The sequence below is a fragment of the Doryrhamphus excisus genome, linkage group LG12, assembly GCF_037039965.1.
Source record: "Doryrhamphus excisus strain RoL-2023G ecotype Guam linkage group LG12, RoL_Dexc_Guam_v1.1, whole genome shotgun sequence".
Lineage (NCBI taxonomy): Eukaryota > Metazoa > Chordata > Actinopteri > Syngnathiformes > Syngnathidae > Doryrhamphus > Doryrhamphus excisus.
The window spans coordinates 14,472,068-14,497,709 of NC_136368.1; the positions used below are offsets into that span (position 1 = coordinate 14,472,068).

Here is a 25,642-nt window from a genome sequence, read left to right on the forward strand (position 1 = left end):
CACAGAAAGGTTTCTAGATCTTACGGAATCTGCACCTACTCCTGTATATTTGGGGATTTTATGCTTCCAGTGAAAACTGTCTGTTTTAATTTATTGTACCCACTCTCAATTGCTTAGGGGGGCTTCCTGTGTTGTACCGCCGACTGCTGATCCCAACTTTATAGGAGTTGATAAAAATGTCCACTTTTAACATACAAACATATGTGTTGGATCCCGAATTGTATTCAGGATTCGAGACTGGACAGTCCCACGTTTCTCAAGAAAAGAGGTGACTTCAAACTCGAGTAGACCCACTGATTTGTGTGGGAAATGTCCCTTTTATGCACACTCTATAATGCTACACAGATAACCGCTTTTGCGACATGAGGACACTGATAAATTGTTGCTTACTGCTAGCTCTTCTGACTCTTCCACACGACCAAGTAATAAAAGTGAAAATAAATTCCTACATGCATTACTCACTGAGAGTAAAATACATTTGTTGAAAAATGGCTTAATGCGTAATGATAACATCAAAACATTTCTGGATACAAATCCACATTTTCTTCCAAACCACTTCAGTAGTGTTTGCATGAAAACAAAACCTTCTTGGGGTAGGTTTGACATAAAGAAGCCCACAGTGACAGATAAACCATGTGATAACAGAACATTATCAATGCCCTCCGCTGTTACGTCAATAAAAGTGATCACTGCATTGCAGAAACCTGAAGGTCAGCCATTGTAGCATGTCTCTGTGTGTGTATGTGTGTGAATGTGTTTCTCCATGACAGCTAAGCCTCCTCCTACGATTATGAGAAAGAAAATCAAAGCAGGACAAAGACACACGGGAATACAATCCGAAACCGTGTTTTGCTCAGGTCTCACATTCACAACGTCTTACTTAACATGTGAGACTTTCAAGTAACATACCACTGGTGCGGACATAAAAAGTGGTAATCAGATGGAAAAACTAAGTGGATATCGGTGCCTCGTTTGGGTGTTTGATACCACAATTGTGTATCAATTATGAATTTATGCTCAAATGTACAATCTTGCAAATATTTATTTTGGAGATGCACCTCGTGTATGTTGAACACATCTAGTTAAGACTGCTCTGTCTTTTTGAATAACCTTTGGAAAAAAAAGTGCTCTTATGAAACATACAATTGGCATCACATGCTGTCATTCTTTAAAGGTTATGCCAAACAGAATATTTTTTCTTTTAACATATTGTGTAGAGTACCTCTCCACATGCCAACATTTTACAACAATTGTAACCACAAAATGACAATGCTTTCTATTTGGTTTAACCTTAGTTGTCGATGTCAAAAGGTTCCGGTGGTCTGGCTTATCAGACTAGGTCTCTCCTTGTTGATACTAGGCTTCAGTCTTGCCTTGTATGCCAGCTCTCTGGCAACACTGCAAACTTCCTCAAAGCGATCATCATTAAAATGCACCAAATATAACGATGACCACTTTGATAGGCCGTTTTTTTTCTGTACAGTTTTTCAAAACTTTTTTTGTCTTTTGGCCAATTAAAAAAAGAAACACTGAGTCGTACCATTACTGCAGTGCGACACAAGGTCTCTGGATTATCTCCAAAAACGGAGATTACACAGAAAAATATATATGAATTATAAAGTGATGTGCAATGTTTTATTTTCACCATAATGTCGCAGAAGTAGTGCAACTTGTAATGTTAACAAATATTTTTTTTTAAATGTGCAGGTTTTTCCTTAGCCTGTGTTGCACTTCCCTGGAAAGTCTGGCTGGGTTTGGTTCAGTATTTTTTTTCATTCACTTAGTAATTGACACAAAAATGCCTTACCTTGTAAAGTTAACAAAAAAGTAAATTTTTGAATCCATTTTATGTCACAATGTATTAGTATATAGTTATTTGGTCAGTTTTTGCTAATCAAAAATGCCCCACAAATATTGCACTAATATCGTCGATTTGTACTCCACTCCATTATGGGTGGTTCCAGTGTAAACATATTGTTATATGCATTTATTTGTAAAGTCAGTATTGTATTGGATCTCATCATCTTGCTAGCCACTCTATGTGATCAGTGTAAAGCAGGCTGCGGAGAACAATGAGACTTTTTCTGCAAGGACAGTGATTACATAACAGCCTCTCATGGCTTTAATCACTTTTCTTGCTAAATTTATACATCATCTTCTCTTGTTTTTCCTCTAACTAAGTGTAACATAAAGCATACGGTTGTTGTTGATCTATCTGCTGACTGATTTGAGGAGGAGGCGATATAGCAGCAGCAAAATAAAAAGGCCACTTAGCGAAATCGAATCCCTCCGCCAAGTCCATGAGCACTTAGAAAAACGTCATCCCTCATGGAAAGGAATGTCAATCACTCAGCATGCAAACATGCACTCGTCGGACACTTCATTAGGTACACCTGCACTATGTAATGGTATCTATCACTCTGTGTACATTAGGGACAAGTTCAATTTAGTAACCAAAGCCAGTGGGGGTAAAAAAAGGGGTGTGCTAGTGGGACAGCAAAGGTGACGTCCTTCTATCTCTGAGGATCAGTGACAAGGAGAGTGAGAGGGGGAGAGAGAGTGCGAGAGGCGGTCTCTGCTATCAATCAATGAGGCAAAGAGACAAAGTTTCCGTCGCAGAGGTCACCTGCCCTCGAAGCAAATAATAACAGTGCTCTAGTCGTCTGCAACCGCTTGTAATCGTAGCATTGGAATGGCTCTCAAGGTACTTCAAATCACAGGATGTGAACGGATGTCTTGGAAATGTCTGTTGACATACGTGATTAAATAAATTGCAATTAAACTGCATTAAATATTTTTTTATGCATTTTTGGCCATTTAATATAGATTTATGCACTTTAGATGTGAAACTATATTAGGTTCCTCAAGAGGGTGTTTAGTAAAATGCCTTTATTTCTCCCTGGTACGAATCTTCATAATTCAAAATAAACTGAAATGAAACAAAATAAAATGGTAAATTATTTTGAGTGATTGGTTCCTGATGTAAGGAAAGGAAGGCGGGGAAGGAAATTAAATCAAATAAAATATTAGATTTTTCGGAACCATATTTGGTTCCTCAAGTAGCTATGTGCATGCATCAGTATGAGGCATTACAACCACATGATTCCTCCCAATTAAAATAAATGACAATATACATTAATAAAATATTTTGTAGGATAGGTAGGGCTTTCATAGCGTATTGAACCACATTTGGTATGAAAACATGATAATAATAATAATACATTATTGTATATAAGGAATATTTAAATGTAAAAAATGCAACAATAAATTTAAATGTGAGGCATTTTATGGTACATGGAACCTTATTTGTTTCCAAAAAGTAACATGAGCAAAAATCAATTCTAAGTGAAATATAAAACATATCATATTGGTAGCTGCTAAGTTTGTAAGGATGACAAATTGAAGCAATTGGGATTGGATGACTGTTAAAACGGCATTATAGCAAAGCACAAGTACCATATCTTTTGATAGAGATACTATCTGTAGCAGTGCACAAAGTATTCCATGTCAGCCTTGAACCAAAGGGTACTACTATATATGTACTATTTACACTACAATAACTTTATTTGCTGTTCCTGTTCCTCTGCGACTATTATAATCCTTGTTGCAATCTGTACAATATTACACCGCCTTGCTCCTCACCTGGTGATATTTCTGTACCTTTTCTCATGCGGTCTTATCGGTTTACTTTTCCTTTTTCCACGGCTGTGTCGCTTCTGCAAAATGAACTGACAGTAAAAGCTTATCTTTCTAAGACTGAGCAGGACTAAACGTGGGGTCCAAAGGTCCTCCGAGGCTTAAAGACAACATCCAGAAAACATCTTTGCATTTGTGATGCTCAAGAAGCAACTAAATTGTCTTAATCTTGTTTTGTCAGGACTAACTATGATAGGTGTCACTCTTTGGAATGGGGGATGTTCCTGCTGTGGCACTACTGCATGTTTTATATGAAAGGTCGTGTGTGTTTTCCCATTTTTTTTTGATTGATTTTCCACATACACCTTTGTCTTCATCTTTAACCTTTTTGAATGAGCGAGTCTCAATTTCATGTCTTTTTTCCTGACAGTTGTCACTCTTTTGGATAGGAAAGGTTTTAGCTTTGGACTCATTTTTTGCTTTTTTTTATATAGTAAGTGAGTAGTAGTAAGGAAGTAAACGTTAGTAAACAATGCCTGGTGACACTTTGGGGTGTTTATGTTGTTTTCACGACTCCTATTGTTTGGTCTGTGGTTGCAACAATGTCCTTGTGAGTAGGCCCAAAATGATGAGAGCAGCCACTATAAGATTTTTTAGGTCTAAGGTTACTTGAGGAATGATCTGTAAAGGTCGAATCCAGGGGTGGGCAAACTTTTTGACGGATGGCCAGACTATATATTTTACACGTAACAGTCCACGTAGAAAAATTGCATCTGTAAAAGATTGTCATGCAATCTGCTATATGTGCCTGTGTCCCTTTTTTAGGAGCACTTTGTAAACAGCAGACCACATCAAATAACGAAACCATCAAAAGGTTGGCTCAAGCCATGATGCAGGGTTGTATGTTAAGTTTAAATGAAATACGTACTTTGGAAGGAACAGGCGGGCCGTATTCAAACACTTGGCGGGCCGGATGTGGCCCCTGAGCTGTAGTTTGCCCACCCCGATCAAACCAAATAATTCAACTGATGTACCATAAATTCCAGTGTATAAGCTACTACTTTTTTCTTATATTTTGAAATTTATGGCTAAATTCTAATCTGTTAATTGTTTAAATACTTTACCGCTCACAAATCAGTGAGGAGGCTCTTTTTTTAGCAAGAGCTAATCACAAGCTATCAGTGCACTAATTATTTTGTAACAGTATAACAGCATAACAGTCTGACTCATGGTGTCTTTTTACAAAGAACACTTCAAAAGTCATCACAAAGCAACTCACAACGTATACCTGACAGATATACAAACATGCATCAATATGAGTATAAAATGCTAGTTTTCCCATAATGCATTGCATCTGAGCAACTCACTCTGTTGGACAGAGGCAGCATTGCTGAGCTATCCATCCATTTTTGATGCTACTTCTATACTTAAGAAATTATGGAAAAACATAATTTTTAACTTGTACTGGTACATGTTTGTACATTTCTGATATATACTTTTTTAGTGTTGCCGTGTGATGGATTTAATATTTTTGCAAGATAACACCGTGTGTCAGACGGTTATGTTGAGTAATGATGTCCTGCAATTTCCAATGGATTGACAGGCTTGGGGTGAGGTTTTTCATTGCTCATGATTGGCAGCTGTCAAAGAGATGCCTGGTCCTCACCTACTTGTGTGTGCCATTTCATGGCATGGACACACTTTAGTGGGTTCCGCTTATACACTGAAATTCTTTTTCATGTTACATGTAATGCTAACATATTGTAGTTACTGTAGTCAAAGGCTGATGACCTAGTCAAACTAACTTTGTTGTCATGTGTCTAGGTTGTCGTCTTTCCAATTACTGTATTTTTATTTATTTAATGGCATATTTAATTTATTTTAAATGATTTAATTGCATTTTATTAAAACCAAATTAATAAAATTTTTAATTTATGTAATTATATGGGAATTCATTTAATTGAATTCTTAATGATTGTTTTATGTATTTTATAACTTTTACAAGTTTTACTTTTACTCTATGGACTTCATGTCAATGATCATTGCAATCCATTCATTCATTCATTTTCTACTGCCTTTCCTCACGAGGGTCGCGTGGAATGCTGGAGCCTATCCCAGCTGTCTTTGGGCGAGAGGCGGGGTACACCCTGGACTGGTCGCCAGCCAATCACAGGACACATATAAACAAACAACCATTCACACTCACATTCATACCTAGGGACAATTTGGAGTCACCAATTAACCTAGCATGTTTTTGGAATGTGGGAGGAAACCGGAGTACCCGGAGAAAACCCACGCATGCACGGGGAGGACATGCAAACTCCACACAGAGATGGCCGAGGGTGAAATTGAACCCTGGTGTCCTAGCTGTGAGGTCTGTGCGCTAACCACTTGTCCGCCGTTGCCCTCAAAATTGATGTTAATTTAGACACCCCAAAAAAACTATTCAAAAAGGCTTGATACAGTCATCTGATTTACTGATTTGCACTGCTCTTTATTCGATTAGCACTCTGATGTGTTACTGTAGTTTGGCGCCAATGCCAAAAGACAATATTTAGCGACAAGGACAGCCAGCAAAGCACCATTGTCCTTTAAGTTACAACACAGTGCCAGTATTTTGTTGCTGAGCCTTTCAAAAAAGTGCCACCTCACACCTTCTGCTTATTGTATGTTTGCAGCTCATCATATTAGCGGCACTGATGTATAAATAGAGCAGCACTATTTGGGAAGTTGAAGTGGTGTGATGGGTGAGGGTTAATGGCATGGTGGCAAAAGAAGCACAACATAAGCAGAAAAAAAAGCTGCAGCCAGATGAAACATTATGCAAATAACATGACGTTGCAGTGAAGCATCGTCTTTATGTCAAGTCTGTAGCGGTAACACACTAAAAGCTATCCCTGATGAATGGTGTGTGGGTTTGGAAGGCTCTGCCTCACGTTATGTCAAGAAGGTCCTTCTTTATGGCTCAGTCCATCACATAGGAGACAATATGTCCAGGGCCAATGTACAACAGGATGATATATAGTGTGATGCAAGACGACTGAATACATGATAAATGATAAATGATGTGACACTATTGAGAAGTCATTTTTGTTGAAGTATACATAAGGAACAAAATAACGACTTTTATTAAGGTGGATTTTTTTTCCAACTGTTCTGGATGCTTTTCTCTGCTAATTTGACTTTTGAATTGTCTGGCGGTTAATTGTCTCTTACATGAAAACGTAATGTGCTAAATGTTAGAATTTGGCTTTTGACTTTTTGTTCTCTGCAGGAGCCACATTCCTGCAGACCTTTTTTGCAGCATCTTTTCGCCTAATACAAAACTGGCATGGAAGCAGAAGTTCAGAACACTCAGATATTTTCCAGTCTACCTGAAAACAGTTTTTCAAATTCTAATTAAAGGGGAACTATTATGTTTTTTTCCCACTTTTCTGACCTATAAATGTAGTTAGAATGTTGTATTCTTGCGTTAAAAGATGCCAAAGTTTCAGATAATGAGGTTTGCGCATTTGGAAGTGAACCCTGAAAGAAGCTTAGGATGGTTCTGTCCACTCGTTTTTTTTATAACATCGAGTTCTACTGATGTACTATTGCCCGCACTCAGTAAGCGTGGCTCTACATAAACGGAAGTCCTCGGAAGAGCTAGGTAGTGTGACCAATCGCAGCAGAGCGGGCGTACCTAGAGGAGGGCTTTGGGTGGAGTAAACTAAACAGACAGTTTGGGTCAGAAGCAGGAAGCACTGCAGAAATAGGTGCATAATCAGGAAGATCTAGAAAGTTTCTGTGTAAGAATGACTCAAACGAAGTTGGATTTAACAAACTGTACCTGAAGATTTGTCCTCATCAAATATCATGACATCACTACTATTAACAAAACATTTAAAAAAAGAAGTACAAACCTTAGATCCAAAGGGTTTATTAGATTGCTGTAGCACTTGTGCTGTCTCTGGCAAATGTTTTTGCACTTGTCTACAGCAATAGGACCAAAACCCCAGGCCCTGGGCTTTGTAGCAATGGTGGCGTTTCAGGTGGCTGATAAGGTTTGATGTGTTGAAATGTAATGGGTTTTTTTCCCCTCATCGTGGAATGTTTACAGATTATTCGGCCCACACAATCTACAACATAGAAAAGAAGCACATGATTTGCTCATGGTAACCCACTTACAGCACATTATGGGTATGGATGTTTTTTTAATGTTTCAGGATTTATCAGTATGACGGTATAATAAATCATATTGTGTGCCCTTAATTTTTACTGATGTAATTTTAATGGAAATTATTTTCTGGATAAGTGTCGCCAAAAAAAGCTAAACCTGCTCAACAGAATCTGAGTTTTGTGCGATGTTACAAGTATATTTGTAGTGGAAACATTTGTTGACTGAATTCAATCCTTCTTTGGTATATATAGGAGCAGCTAAAAGTTTGAAGACACTTTCTCTTGCTATCAAAGCAGAACGTGTGTCCAAACTTTTGACTTGTACTGTGTATATGTAAAGTTCCCCAAACACACACATTTTGTGTGAAGACTGTAAAAAAAACATGAAGTATTTGTGTGCAATGTGGAAAAAACAATAAAGTGAAATATTCATAATGGGATTTTCATGGTTGAGAAAGAGAGAGAGGTGTTACTTATTGATGCAATGGAAACATGTTTATAAGACTAGCAGCATCTGGCCTCATTTCTCAACACTTGGCCTGAGCTACATAAGACAGGCAAGCACGGCTTTGTGTGTTTGTGCTTATCTATCTCCAACCTGGTGACCTGTACATGATAACTCAACAACAAGGAAGTCCCACCTGCTCTCCTTTCTCTCTAAAAATAATGATGACTATGATGGAATCATTTTTCTTGTCCTCACAATATTGCTCTCCCCCCACTGCACCTTCCATTTATATTGCTGCTAGTTTTCTCTATGAGCAATACTGCTGTCACAGCAGCTGTATATTACTTTTATCACCGGTAGAGATGAATATAATAAATTGTCATAATAATAGTCATCTGTCGATTGTTTGGAATTAAGGATTAATAGCGTCTTGAGGAAGTGGAGGAAAAATGGAGTGCACTAAATGTTATTTTAAAATCTGTATTTATTTACTAATATTATATAATTAATCACTCCGGTTTCCTCCCACATTCCAAAAACATGCTAGGTTAATTGGCGACTCCAAATTGTCCATAGGTATGAATGTGAGTGTGAATGGTTGTTTGTCTATATGTGCCCTGTGATTGGCTGGCGACCAGTCCAGGGTGTACCCCACCTCTCGCCTGACGAAAAAGCGGTAGAAAATGAATGAATTAATATAATTAATCAAAATAAATGACAATATATATAATAATTTTTGAAATATAATTAATATTTACAATTGAACAATTAATAATTAAGTCATCATTAAGATTATATTAAATGATTAAATAATAAAGGAAATGGATTTGAATTGCAATACATATTGCCATATGTTTGTGCCGGACTACTTATCTAAATGTGGTGAAACTTTATAGAAGGGTGACAGTTTTTCCTATTTATTTTATTTATTTATTACAATTTTTGCCCTGAAATGTACCTTATTTATCATTAATGGAATCCATATAGTCAACTCTAGCTACTCTAAAGCAAGAAGTATTGTTTTGATTTATTTTGACTTAAATTGGACAATTCCATTTTTTTAGAAACCTCATTTTGGCCCACACTATGTCAGGATTTATAGTAAAGAAACACTGACCAATACGTCTCACTCTTCAGGGATTTCCTTATCCATGAAATAGGTTGAGTCAAGTTTAAACTCAGTTCCCCCTCAAATAAGAAGAATTGAATTATTCCAAGGTGACGTACTTTAGCATGCACAGTTATTACCATTATCCTGTCGTGTTCTTTCTGCTCTTAAAAACCAAATGTACCCCCGTGTTGAACACGTGGCCCGTCGTCCACACAAGCACTTTAAACTCCCAATGTTTTGAAATGCACATCAAATATAAAGCAAGCACTGTAATGCTGTGTAAACTTGGTACAAGTGCGTGTACATTTTGGCCGAGCTACAGTGGAATATAATAGAGCAGCTCTTATCTTGTGTTCAATATATAATGATCTTAACTCCACCTTCCTTTTTTTAGAACAGAGAATAAAGCACTTTTGTTGCTTGTTGGAAGCACGCAGGCGTAGCGGAAATGACGACGCTTATTTAAACAATTAAACTGAGCTTGGATAATTTAAGGGGATTTGACACAAATAGCAATGCACTGTACTAAAGGCTTTGTTTTTACTTGTCCTTATTTAACCCAAAAAATATAGCAAAACTGCATGTTTTGGAGTGACCTTTTATTGTGGCCAACCTCAGGCACACCTGTGCGATAGTAATGCTGTCCAGTTCAGGTCATGAATATTGGGAGGAAAAATAAGAGTTGTATTTATATTCTTGTTGTGTTCGTTACCTCACTTCAAGTTCACCATACGTGTTCCACAAAAGTAAATTATTCTGAAAATATTTCATTATATATTTTTATGGGACACTTATGAAACAACACTTTGATAACAATTTAAAGTAGTCGGTGTACACCTTGGATAAGTCTCTTCTAAAAAAAATTAAATTAAAATTCATTAAATTATTAAACTCTAAACCACTGACAACAAAAGGGAGTATACCCTTACTAAAAATTGTATCCAAAATGTGAAAATTTAATGTGGATATCATACCGCCTTAAATGTCTTTGGCATGGAGTTCACTGGAACATCCACTGTTACAATTATAACAATGTGATTAATGGTTTGTTTTATTTGAAACTAAGTTATTGTGAGAACACTAACATTGTGTTACTCAATAAAAAAATATGAGGATGATCATAAATATCCTCAATTTGTGTATTTGTCAGTACTATATGTACGTATTACAGTGTTCTTTCATTTATCGTTGGGAATAGGTTCCCAATAGGTTCCTACAATAAGTGAAATCTTTAAAGTAGCCGTTATTTGTGTGCAGTTATTATACGTTTTAAGGCTGCAACATCCCTCACAATACAATTTATACACTATACTCATGTTAAAATTCAAATTTTGCTTGAATTTTAATGATCAATCTCTTCCACACAAGAAATTATGAAGTGACTCAACTCATCCTGGCACCGTTTGGCTGCAGCATTTTTGTATCCTTGTTAAAACATATTGCTCTTGTTTTAGTATTTTACTCGTCCTTGTAGTCCTCAATGATCTGAAGATTAATTTACAGTATTTCATAACGGTGTTTTAGCGATCATAGTTATAACAGGAAACAAGACAGTGGTGCACAAAGATTTTTTGACAATGGTCAATCAGAACGCAGGTTCTCCATTAGCCAATCAGGACTGTTGTGGCGCTACATTTAGCCGGCACGTGTATTCTTTAATCCAGCAGCAATGGGTCATGTCTTCAACTCTCATATGAGTATACAACATGTGAGGGTTGTAGCAGTCGTAAACACAATAACACAAAAGAGCACCGATAGATCACTCTAATATGTACAACACAAGGAGGTAGAGCACAATGCACCTTAATTAGCTGTTAAAAACAAAGCACTTAAAAAGATGCATTTAAAAAGATGTAGCAAGGGAACAGTATATGTATTTAGTTTTCTCTTTGGGCTTTTCTCATCCCATGAAGATAAATTAGGGTTGCCAAAGGAACTACTACCACCCTTAGTCGTGTAATCTATTGCTGTTGATCAGTAACACCATTTCAACTTTTAAACGCAACCATTAATACATCAATATATTTAGTAATTAAAAACATTTTATTTCTGTGATATCAGGTGTGCCGCCAGGATTTGTGGGCCCTATTTCAAAAAAGCCGTTTCCACCCATTTGCTGTGGAATTCTCCTAACTTCTCTCATCATACAGTGCCACTGACTGTGGTTATACTACAGAGATTGTAGCGTACTAGCCATTTATGGCCTGTGAAATCATTAGAAGTGGTCTGTCATGGGATTCTACAATAAATAAAACCTCAGATGAACACAGTTTTTTTTGTGATTACAAGAGTGAACAATAAAAACGAAGTAAAAGTTTCTTTGTGCCAGAGGGAAGAAATAGAGTGCTTTCCATTAGGTGTAGTATGGACAGGTATTGTATCTGTGCTACACAGACTGGACTGTAATGCAAAGCTGTTGTCTTTTTCCATACAAATACCGTAGTGTAGACCCGACAATCAGAAAAAAGAAAAAAAAAATTGACACTCTAATCCTTACTTTAATACTTTAAAACACATTTAAATTGTCTGAAAGTATTCACCACCAATGAATGATAGAGGATCCAGAGGAGAACAGACAGAACGTGAATTGAGCCTGGTCATCAGGCTACCGCATCAGCTGTACTTCTGTCTCCTGTAGTGCCGTCTCTCTTTAAAGCAGCTACGTATGCGGCTCTGCTGCTCCACGGGGGGCTAACTCCTCCCGACAAGCAGTTTGAGATGATGTACTTGCGTCTACCTCACTGCAAGTTTTGAAAGCCAGTGCTTCTGTGAATGAGGTGGGCTTTGTGCAGAAGTCTATTTTCAGAGAGGAAAAAGTAATAAAATAGTAAATAAATAATTTAAAAATAGATAATATGTGAATATGCAGGGGTTGTGAATACTGAATCATAAATAGGCGGGGATCCACTGAAGTGAAGCAGCTCTTTTTCACACTTTTTAAAATAAAAACAAAAGCCACTCATCACCACTCACTATCTCCCACTTGTGTTGCATATGGAAACTAATAATAGGACGTGTGTGTGTGTGTGTGAGAGAGTGTGAGCCACCATTAAGCAGAGGGGGATCATTGTGATGTTGACATCCACAATTGTATTACCTGTTGTCATACACTTAGACTGCACCTATTCCACCCTTTTTAAAGTCATTTTTAACCCGCTTTTTGGTCTGGTCTCCCCGTGTTTCTATGGTTTAGTCACCATCTAGCCATTTTCCACGGCTCTTTCTTCTCTCTGAGTCACCTCGTCAATATCTTTGTGTACACTTAACCTTTGCACCGTCTTTCCTCTGCCTCCTCCTGCCTCCCCCCTTTTTTTCTGCTCATCACACACACACACACACACACACACACACATTATTGTGATGACGCACACGGAGTATTGAGTACGGAGGGCAGGTACAAACATAGCATCCAGAATGAAGGGAACAAAGATTATTAATTCATTAACAAAATGTGTAAACACTTGTTAAATAGAAAATAATTTTTTTTTTTCCAAATTTTTTGGTGCCAAATTATTCATTAATTTTCTATCGCTTATCCTAACGAGGGTCACGGGGGTGCTGGAGCCTATCCCAGCTGTGAGCTGAGAGGCGGGGTACACCCTGGACTGGTCGTGCCAAATTATAAAAATGCATCAATCAGATAATTAAAATATGAGTGAAATCATTAGAATATTGATGTTTTTATGTGTGTGTGTGTGTGTGTGTGTGTTAATTTATCATGATTAATCATATTTGCCATTATTTGGGGAAATATGCCAATTTTTATTTATTTAGTTAATTATTTATTTTTATTTATTTATTTTTATTTATTATTTTTTATTTATTTATTTTATTTTATAAAGAGAAACATGCTGTAAATGACAGCACATAATAGTAGCGGAACATTTGAATCACACTTTTATGTTATTATAAGCCAAGAAAGGTTGCGTTCAAAGACTCCACATAACATAAGTTGAATTGTCATAACAGAGAGATATGGCTTGACATCATGCGCAAGCGTTAATGATGGTAAAAAAGAAATATATAAGAATAAAAATAATACAAGACAAATTAATTTGTTACTTAATTGAAATGTTGATTTTTATAAATATAAAGCAAATTAAATATAAAAACAGATATGGACAGATTTTAAATATGTATTTTTTTGTATGTCAAAATATAATGAATATGAAGCCCATTAAAATGTAAATATTAATTAATTAAAGGGTAGAGATTTTTATAGATTTTTTTGGGCTACAATTAAATCAATATAAATTTAGATTAACTGATCATTTAAAATATAATTTATTAAAATGTGGTTGCATTTTTGTGCAAATATTAAACGTGTCCTCAATTAAAAACAAAAATGTACAAGTAAATTAACTAATTCTAATTCAAATGTGGAATATTTTTGTGAAAAAGCCATTAAATTATAAAAGTAATTAAATAGATAATTTCAAATGTGGATTCATTCATTAAAATGTGCTAAAAATTGAGTAAATGTAAAGTCTATTAAAGAGAAAAAAAATATTAATCAGTTCATTAGAATGTAGATACAATGTCATAAATATGGAACTAGTTGCATAAAAATCTAAAATATGAATGAATGAATAGAATTCTGTATGAAATAGAATCTGCTTGCATTATAGTTTTTAAGAGAAAAGCACATTTTATGTGATTGAGCTTTCAGTTATTGTGTGTGGAAACCAATGTATATTTCTGATTAATTAATATGCCAAAAGGCCCTTTTTTGTACTTGTCACATTTAAGCCAGGATCACTACTTTGTGTTAACTTGTCACTTTGTTCGTCATCTTTCATCACCATCCGCCAGGAAGGTGTGAAGCCTTCTCGGGGGCCTGTAAACACCTCATGTTTTGCCCCTTTAAACGTCTACAGATGATTCTCTTTCTGCATCCTCTTTTGAATTAGTAGCTGTCACATCACGTAAGAAAAGCCATGCATTAACCATCAACTTGTTTTGCCGTCATCACCATCAACAGAGAACAGATGGTGTTGTCGCAAGATCGTGTAGTGTTGATCTATTTTTCATGTGGCATAAGTGCTGAGAGGCTGAGAGGAGAGCTAAGGTCACAGCCTTGCCTCCACCTTGAAAAGGAAGACCTTTGAAGGCATCATGATGATGCCGTCATTAGCATTATGTTGCCAAATATAAGACGATCCTGAATCAACCCTAAATATAAGATGACCCTTGTTTTTTCTTTATACAAAATAACAAAAAAATCTGATCTTTGTGTGTGAGTGACAGGAAGAAAAACTCAGACTGCATCTTGAAAGTTACTTTTTTGTATTTGTTAAGGGTTTTTTTCCCCCAGAATTTGTGTGCACCATCCCCATCTGCTTTGTTGTCAACATGCAAATAAGAAAAGCACAATCCGCAGTAATGACTTTGCCATGGACCTTCAGTGTGGTCTGACAAGTTCCTCTTGTGTCTCTCTGAATTTCGTGTCTCCTGTTGACTTTAAACAACAGATGGCCATGAATATGTCCAATGACGGCTAAAATGTGCTGGAGCTTCCTTGCCGAGCTAGGTATATGTGTGGAAATGCTATATACGCGCTAAATACGATCATAACACACCACAAAATCACCACTTTTATGTTAAACCATGTCTAACAGTAACAGAAATTAGACATACATAGCGATCGATTGGAGCATCCCTACTTATTTTCTATTATTATATATACTATAGGGGGGCGGCACGGTGGTCGAGTGGTTAGCGTCCAGACCTCACAGCTAGGAGACCATGGTTCAATTCCACCTCTGTGTGGAGTTTGCATGTTCTCCCCGTGCACTCCGGTTTCTTCCCACATTCCAAAAACATGCTAGGTTAATTGGTGACTCCATATTGTCCATAGGTATGAATGTGAGTGTGAATGGTTGTTTGTCTATATGTGCCCTGTGATTGGCTGGCGACCAGTCCAGACAGCTGGGATAGGCTCCAGCACCCCCCATGACCCTCGTGAGGAAAAAGCAGTAGAAAATGAATGAATATATACTATAGGGCAAGTGGTTAGCACGCAGGCCAGACAACTAGGTCACCTGAGTTCGATTCCACTCTTCCACCCTACCCTTTCCGGGTACTCCGGTTTCCTCCCACATTCCAAAAACATGCTAGGTTAATTGGTGACTCCAAATTGTCCATAGGTATGAATGTGAGTGTGAATGGTTGTTTGTTTATATGTGCCCTGTGATTGGCTGGCGACCAGTCCAGGGTGTACACTGCCGCTCGCCCGAAGACAGCTGGGATAGGCTCCAGTACGCCCACGACCCTTGTGATAAGTGGCAGAAAATAAATGAATGAATAAATGTTTACTATATTGGATAATCATGACTATAGGGGTGTTATTTCATGTCTACAGGGCTTTAATGATGGTAAAAATACTTATTTAGGTTTTCCATCTATTGATACTGACTCCTACTTTGCAGAAGTTAAATTATAATGGTCGGATCTGGAACCAATTCACCGTGATAGGGACGTTTGTAAAGAATCTGTGTTGTGAAGCTGAGCACCCAACTGTAGGCAACCGTGGGGCTTTGCCACCAATCCACCAGACGACCTGCTCTTCCTCCTTTGCCACTACGCCACTACGCCATTATCAAACAGCACAACCTGTTATTTAAAATCGTGCATTGGTGAAGTTCTAATGCTCTTCTGAGTAACATTTCTTTTTAATCTAGTTTGAATTTATTGCATGTAGAGTCTCTTAAAATATCTCCAGATTTATTATTTAACACATTTGTGCATTTGGGCTTGTGCCTTTTGTCATGTTCCATCCGTCAAAAGTCATTCCTTTTTGGCTTAGTTCATTTTGTAGCTGCAGTACAGCACATTTCCACTATCGGGTGGAATACGTTGTTGTTGTTTTCTTGTCTGTTTAGGTCGTTGATTGACATCAGCAGACTTCCTCTGCTTGTTACTGAGTGAGTCAGTGTCATGTTTGAGTGAGTGATGGCTTGAATCATTAAGCGTCTCTCACTGCTAAATGGCTGCCAGGACAAGGCAACAGAAGTCCTATACGTCTTATATTATCAAATGAACTATTGTTTGGATGAACATTAGAATATTGTCAAAAGTATTATGAGAACAGCACTTGACTAATGGTCTTTTTTCTACCTTCTGTCACCAAAATGCTTGCCCTTGTGTGGTAGTGCACAAGACCGTTCTGTATTTTGTTTATGTTCATTTTTTTATTCATTGACAAATTACTAGTTGCACATATCAACACTCTTTATGCAACCAACGGTATCTGTCCATTATCTATCACTGCACCACCGCTATCACTGCAGTCTGTCACCATTGCTATCAACATGCCGCTTTCCTATCTATTACCGTAATCTATCGCCCCAAAGTATATATTGGCATAACCACCACTATCTGGCTTCCATCTTTTGCGGCAACCACTGCTATTGATGTAACCTGTAACCCCTACCTATTGCTATCTGTCACGATCTGTATGCCGGTATCTGTCACCACAATGTGACGGCCCTGCTGAAGCTCCTGGGGCTATCCACATGGTAACGTTTTCAGGTCAAAATGGCAAAGTATTTCATCGTTTCATCCTTTTATACACACAAATGGCGTGTGTGCTTAACTGTCTTTGTCATAACCCATGAAACAGCGGGTGCTGTCTATCAGGACTCTCAATTGGACTCTACTTATTGGCGCTATCTGGCCGCTATATATCTTTGCCACCATTACTATCACTACAATCTGTCAGCTCTATGAGTGGCCGCTGCTATCTACATGCTGCTATTTATCTGCTATCAGTGACGTACGTTGAGGTCTATGGCTGATGAAGTACTGACTCCTTTGGAGGTATTAGGCTTAGCGTGAGGCGGCTGCCTTTTCTATTGGAGTTTCTCTTGGAGTCCATATGTATGAATGTGAGTGTGAATGGTTGTTTGTCTCTATGTGCCCTGTGATTGGCTGGCGACCAGTTCATGGTGTAGCCCGCCCCTCGCTCGGAGTCAGCTGGGATAGGCTCCAGCATTCCCACAATCCTCGTGAGGATAAGCGGTACAGAAAATAGATAGCTGGGTATTACAGCCGGACATGTTGCTAAAATACATAGAGTTAAGATAACCTTTCTATTTTATGTTGATATCCACCCAAGTGGCAATAACTATAGTTTCGAATTGGGTTTGTAACCCCAAGATTGAATAGAAATGCTGCTAAATATGCCTGAATATTTTTTGAATTATATTGATAATTAAAGTGCCCTTACAAACTTATAATGTATGATCTTGGTCAAAGTGACTCATGTTGAATACATTCATATTGATTATGAATGATGTATTTTGTTGTGTCTTCTATTCTGTTTACTTGCTTTATTCAACTCCATTCTTTTGTAAAGTGTCTTTGGGTATTTTGAAAAGCACTATACAAATAAAATGTATTATTATTATTATGCTTTATAAAATGTAGCATGATTGTTTAATTTTATTATTTGCTATCACTAACAAAATCTGTAATATTTATTTCTTAGTAATATTTACTCAGCAGCTAAGAATGCACCACATGGATGTCCATCAGATAAATTTGTCTGAGCTAAAGTTCCAGCTTTAATGTTACTCCAATACTTAATCCATCTTTGGTGGTCTACCAGTGTACTGCTGGACCATTAATAAAAGTGGTCTCTTTCTAATTGAGGGTGTTTATTGTAGGCCAGAGGAATATTGAAAAATACGTATTTTTGTTTGCCAAGACTTGCTGGAACCGGCCTGATTCTGTCTGGGTGATTTACACCACCTGTAGTAGTAGTTGTTGTTGTAGTGGAGCTTCCTCTATAGCAAACAAGATTTGAGTGGGGACCTCGGCTGGGGGTTGACTGTACGTGTGTGATGAATTACCTGGTTTTAATGTGCTAACACGCATCAATGTGTTGCTGTCACACCCTCATAATGTGTGCATACTAGTTGCACAACAGCCTGGGAGGGGTGTCGTCTACCCCCGCACCCCCACCCTCTGCAAAGAAAAGGCAGTAATGGCGTTGAATGGATAGGAGGCAGTGACTGACTGGAGACTTCAGGCAATTTTACAATGCGAGTACTGAGAGCACACAATAAAAGACAATTAATGAATAATAACAATAAAAAAATAAAGTAACTTCAATTTTATATATGTATGTGTATATATATATTTTTTTTTTTGTAATTTTGGTATTTTTGGGTTTTACTTTTTGTAAATGTAATTCCGGGTCCAGTTGTGATTTGTTTAGTTAGCTAATAGGATGCTAACAAGGATTAAAAAAAAAGGGCATTCAGAACACAGTTGGACACAGTATATTAAAGGGGACCTATTATGCTTTTTCCACTTTTCTGACCTATAAATGTAGTTAGAATGTTGTATTCTCGTGTTATACGATGCCAAAGTTTCATATAATGAGGTTTGCACATTTGGAAGTGAGTCCTGAAAGAAGTTTGTGATGGCTCAAAACGCTCTATTTCAAAAGGCGTGGTAAAACTGCCCCTTTGTGATGTCACAGAGGGGCGGACTTTTTATATGGTTCATAGTTAGAAAGCACTTTGGGCGTGTGCCCAATCACAGCAGAGTGGGCATGCCGGGAGGTGGCCCGTGGGTGGAATAAATTAAAACAGACTGTTTTATCAGATTAGATTAGATTAGATTCAACTTTAGTGTTATTGCTCAAGTCACTTGTACAGGGCAACAAAATGCAGTTAGCATCCAACCAGAAGTGCAGTTTTATAAATACCTTAGTAGTAAGTAAATGTAGAAATAGAATAGAGCTGTAAATGGACAGATCTATATACTACAAACTATAACAGGCTATGACTATAATACAGTGAGGATATGTACAGGGATATAAATGACTATAATATGGCTATTGCAGATTATACAGATAAACAGTATGCACAGTATGGATGTAACAATATATAATAACAGTAATATGTACAGTATTGCAATGAAGTGACTATGATGACAGGAAGCACAAATCAAAAGAAATACAGCTGGAATAGTTTTCCAGCAGATTCTGGAAGATCTAGAAGGTTTTCTGCGAGGGGTATTGTGTATAGCTGCTCTATAGGAGTCCACAACTCAATACAACGGGTTGAAAAATGAGCATAATAGGTCCCCTTTAACAATACTACAAGATATGTGCCGTATTGTATTATATTTTGTAACTGGAGAATGAAAGAATGCTCACCAAGATTCCACTGTAATTCAAAACTAAAAACAGAATAACACTATTGATGCATTTCTGCCATGCCTGTGTTTTGAGGCTTTATAGCATTTGCAGAATTGTTATTTTTGTTTTGATGCAGCATGGACGTAGATGTGGACATTACTTGAATGTTTGCAAACACCGCCCACCATATGATACATACATACCAGTCATCTCTGTGAGAATGTATCATGTTTTCATAATAAATTATTTTCATTGTGTGTGATCATATTTAACATAACACAGAAAATAATACAACAGATTAGAATAGCAGTTATATAAATAATAATCATATAATAATGAGTGCACAATTTTATATAACCCAACATATTTTGTGATTTTTCAATAATACATTGATTAAAAATGTAATATTTCTTTATTTGATCAAATATAAATATAATTAACATTTTATAGTATCATTTTTTTTTCTTAGTCTGAAAGGTGGAGTTATTCTCATATAGCTCTTGCTGGATTAGTGCACATTGCCAGAAGCGGTAGTAAAGCTTGGTCTAGATTCTGATAGCGTGTTCTTAATCAGCTAATGCAGTCCAGCATGTTGGCTCATGGCGATGAAGTTCCTCCAATGCTCATTTTGAGTGACCGTCCCACTCCAGCCCATCCATCCATCCATCCATCAATTCAGACCATTCTCTATCCAAAGAAAGCATGCTCTTGATAAGATACTTTTACTGGGAACCGAGCTCAGCTTTTCAAGTGCTACAGTGGGAGGAAGGAGTGGGTGGGTTTATGGTGGGAAGATGCATGGGTGGCTCTGGTAGCAGGCACCAGACTGAGAGAATTTATTAATATCATACCACAAGGAGTTGTTTATGTAACTAGCCTGTTTGTGTGTTTTTGGGGTGCTTTTGATATGTTTAATATGTTTGTGTTAGCAAGTTAGCGTCACACTTGAGTGTGAATGGTTGTGGGCGGATGTTGTGGGAGCAGCAGTGGGGGTGCATAGAAAATGATTCAGCACTCCATGGACAGAATTCATGCTTTATGTGCTTAGTCTTCCATAAATATGTGTGACTTTTATGCTGCTGCAGCATGGTGGTTATTGTGTGGACCAGATAAGCTATGTCCCCCTAACCATCTTGTATGCTCTTTAAGGTACTTGTCCTTCCAACTTGGGCCACGTTTTTCAAAATACAAACATTGAGACTTTGGTTTGCCAGAATTAAAAAATAGACAGCATATTTACATGCATGTAGCCTACCAGCGCTATTTTTATTTTATTCATTCATTCATTCATTTTCTACCGCTTTTTCCTCATGAGGGTCGCGGGGGTGCTGAAGCCTATCCCAGCTGTCTTCGGGCGAGAGGCGGCGTACACCCTGGACTGGTCGCCAGCCAATCACAGGGCACATATAGACAAACAAACATTCACACTCACATTCATACCTATGGACAATTTGGAGTCGCTAATTAACCTAGCATGTTTTTGGAATGTGGGAGGAAACCGGAGTATGCACGGGGAGAACATGCAAACTCCACACAGAGATGGCCGAGGGTGGGATTTATTATTTAATTGTATTTAATTGTTTATTTGAAAGTAAATTGTTTGGCGTAATAATGAATAACGTATCGTTTCTAAAAAGTGTTAGGAAAATTTATAGTCATTGCCTTTGATATGGAGTTCCACAGGGTAGTATCTTTGATCCACTCACATTTCTAAATCAAAAAAAATTTTTTTTTAGTTATTTAGTGATTTAACATTCATTCATTCATTCATTTTCTACCGCTTTTTTCTCACGAGGGTCGTGGGGGGTGCTGGAGCCTATCCCAGCTGTCTTTGGGCGAGAGGCGGCGTACACCCTGGACTGGTTGCCAGCCAATCACAGGGCACATATAGACAAACAACCATTCACACTCACATTCATACCGATGGACAATTTGGAGTCGCTAATTAACCTAGCATGTTTTTGGAATGTGGGAGGAAACCGGAGTACCCGGAGAAAACCCACGCTAGCACGGGGAGAACATGCAAACTCCACACCGAAATGGGGTGGGATTTATTATTTAATTGTATTTAATTGTTTATTTGAAAGTAAATTGTTTGGCGTAATAATGAATAACATACCGTTTCTAAAAAGTGTTAAAAAATTATAGTCATTGCCTTTGAATTGGAGTTCCACAGGGTAGTATCTTTGATCCACTCACATTTCTAAATCAAAATTTTTTTTTTTTTTAGTGATTTAACAATAAGACAATATTTTTCTTCAGCGGGTGAGCTTATTAGTGCTTTTATGCAATCAAAGCTTGGTGGGGTCTTATATCGTTTTAAACCAATTTTTCAGATGGATAAGACCGCGTTGTCCTCCCGATAAGAGCGATGACTTTAAAGCAATCTAATTCAAGCTTATCGATTTATAGGCAGCGTTTCCCTGAGCAGACATTGACCACTTGTCAGGAGGAGGCTGATGGAAACGGGCTGTGTTTTTGTTGTTGTTTATGTGCTAATGTGCTTGCTTGTATGTGTTTGCGTGGACCTCCACTTCTTACTTATCCTCGCCGCTAACCCCCACCATTTCTGGCACTCTAGCTATTTTTGGCATCGGGTGTCGAAAAGGTTAACGTCTGTACCAGCCATAGAAACGATGGCTTAAGAGAAGAAGAATACATAAATACAGCAAGGATCCTCTGTGCATTAGACAGTTAGTCACTTATTGAATGTAAGCCTTTATACTGTTTTTGGATTTTTGATATTACTCATGACACTGTCAGCTCCCATTCCTGGATGATATTATTTTATTTCATCAGTCCATTAATTCATTTTCTTAATGTAGAGAAGCAATTTTTCACAAAAAGCCACATAGCCTTGAATCATCTCAGAGATAATTAAAGCTAAACACAGTGTTCTTTCTTTAGTTCTATGTACTCTCGTTATCTTTCCCTTCATAACCCAAATTGGGTTGTGTCTACTTAACGGAAGTAGTATTGTTTAAATAATCTAATACGTTTCATGGTGAGAGAGTGCCATCCATTTTCTATAAAGGCTAATGTCAGCTCCCAATGTTATATCAAAAGCTTCCATGTTCACATTAACAGACAGCAGCTCTCCGAGTTTCTGTAGTACTACAGCCCTACTAGTACTACAACTACTGGCTGTGATTGGAAGCATTGTGTGCTGAGGCTGTGATCTACGTATACGTATGTCCTCCAGCACTAGCTCCTATTGTGTAGCCTTTGGGTGATACAGTAGGTTTATTAATGCCATTCAATAACATGGGAATGTCTCCGTTACTTAAAAGTGGAAAAGGAATTTTCAGTATAATTTTTTCTCTTTACGATTTTACCTGTAATAATGGAACATTTCTACTCATAAGTTTAGTTTGTTATAGTTTTAACAATATTTTAATGCAGTAAGTTTAATTTTATTTAAGATACTGTTTTATTATTCATGTCTGGCTTAATTGAGTTTTTCATATGACTTATTATGACTTCATTTAAAAGTGGCCTTTTATTGTTAATTCTCATTAGTCTGGAAAACATTTAGTTTCTTGAAGTGTGTTGATCACAACACACTTTTTTCTCCAAAACCTACAAAATTTTCACAAGACTGCGTTTTCCTAAAAAAAAAAAAAATAAAAAAAATTAAGACTTTTTTTTTCCTCAAAAAATATTTTTTTCACAAAAAAAAAATCTTCAAAAATATTACAATCCTCTTGAGTTGCCTTGCATTCCATCACCTTGACACTGCATGAAGTTAGTCATGGCATGTCCGACATGATAGAATGAGGAAAAGGTTATATTCCTATTGTGTGTGGAAGTGGTAAGTTTGTGGTTTAAACTTAAAAGAAATACATTTGAGGTTAACTGTTTTGTTCCCCTGTGATTGGCTGGTGACCAGTCCAAACCGGTTCTCACGCAAAGTCAGCTGGGATAGGCTCCAGCATACCCCTTCAACCTTAGTGAGGATAAGTTGCATAGAAAATGGATGGATGAATGTTTAGCTTGCAAGCGCGCCAGCTAGTGACTGTCTCGCGTCACTGCAGCATAAGAGTTGCGCAATGTGGTGTAAACAATGAATAATAGGAGTGTAAAGATGACTTTTGGTATACCTCTATTAATGAGTGTCAACACAGTTTCTATCCTCTATGAAAATATTCCATGTATTAACATCCATCCATCCATTTTGTAGCGGTAAGCTGGAGCCTATCCCAGCTGTCTTCTGGCGAGAAGCAAGGTAAACCCTGGACTGGTCGCCAGCCAATCACAGGGCACATATAGACAAACAACCATTCACACTCACATTCATACCTATGGACAATTTACAGGCTACAATTAACCTAATATGCATATTTTTGGAATGTGGGAGGAAACCTGAGTACCTGCAGAAGACCCATGCACGAATGGGGAGAACATGTAAACGCCACACAAATTAAATTCTATATCATGGGAATTCATTTATCACGGTTATGTCTGGAACCAATTAACCAATACAACTTTTCACAAAATTAGATTTCATTCCAGCAAAAGTCAAATAGTTTTTCATACAACCTTTTCCTCAAATGTTTATTGTAAGAAAGTCTTTTTTAAAAATGTATTCTCTCAACTTTCTGACTTTGACATTATTCTTGGTATACTTGTCTTCTCATTATTGTGGACCTAATAATTCTTCATTGCAGTGAGTACTGATAAGAAGCGTCTGCGGATATTTAACGGTGTCACCAATGAGATGAAGGCTTCTCGGCCATCAAGTTGACACAGCCATAAAATCTTAATTAAAGCAGAGATGGAAAGATTTGACAAATAGATTGAATTGGTTTTGCCGTCGGAGGTGTTATGAGATGTAGGTGTCAAAACACAGCCTGACCACTTGAAGTTTTCTTTAGTTGTCTTCAGCTTCTCATTTCATCCACAGGATGCGATTGAACTGTAACATCCACTTCGGACACAAGGGCTGTTTTTTGCGTATCTCGCCTCCCTTGGATATCTTGTGGATGTTTAATTCATGATATCACTCCACGCTGTGTTGGCCCTCGGCAAATTGGACTTGATGGGTTTCCATTTAGAGGTTGCCCCCCTTTTACTTGTTTCACTGCTGAAGTCAACCATGAGGCTTGTAGTCTTTAGGGGAGGAGGGGGGGGGGGGGCATATGGATGAACGTTTGTGTGTGTGTGTGTGTGTGTGTGTGTGTGTGTATGTGTGTGTCCTGCAGCACTGTGATTATGCTGTGCACCACACTGTCCTCTAGTGGTCGGGTGATAGTACAGCAAGTGCAGCATTAAACAATATACAGTAGTATAATCTATGAGAATAATTCCATGTTTATCCTTTTAGCTTCAGTGCAGTTATCATTTCCATAAAATTTGCATGTCATTTATTTTTCTTTTTAAGCTTCACATCACCTTGGTTAATGACGCCTAAGGCTGTAACATTGGCCTTCAAAGACATCATTAGTGTTTGATTACCAATCTTCAGTGGACTGTGATGCAAGCAGGATTCATATTATCACCCAACGGGACTTCCAACAGGAGATATAATATGTTTTATGGTGATGGCGTGACCTTCTTTGTGTAGCATTTGACAGGTTGTTGAATTTCTATATGACTGCAGTTGAGTACCTGTGCAGAATGATAAAATACATACAAATCCAACACTAAAAATAAATAAAAATAATGAAAAATAATGCTACTTTTAACAATATACATTTGTCAGGAATGTCATTCCAAAATGATTAAAGATTTGAAACAACTGGAAATTCTACTTCCTGTCAGACCAAAAACTCATTCATTGATTTCAATAATGCAAATGCAAATGTTTTTTTATTTTTATTTTTAGCTTTAAGTTTGAATCCTGTGACGCTAATCATTTTGATGTGGTTGCTTTACTGCTGCTGGTTATTAGAAAGGAATGAATAATGAATTATGTGTGTGGAAAAAGGGACTGAATTCTGAGAGGGTTAGTTTCATGTGGCCTTCTTTTTTGATTAGCCAATCAGTGGAAGAAGCCGACGAGTGTACTGCTCACTCATGTGTGTGTTCTTGTATTTATGTCTTTATGGGGACTAAGTGTTTATGTCAAGGGTGAGTCTGTTTGTGCCATGAAGTGATGGATGGAGCTTACACAAAAGCTGCTTTTCTCCATTCCACACGG

The 25,642-nt window shown here is 37.4% G+C and overlaps 1 protein-coding gene across 5 annotated transcripts in view; it reads left to right on the top strand.

The window, feature by feature from the left end:
- The window catches only part of fgf14 (fibroblast growth factor 14), a 74,182-nt gene that overhangs the window by 21,833 nt on the left and 26,707 nt on the right, over positions 1-25,642 (top strand). The window lies entirely within an intron of this gene.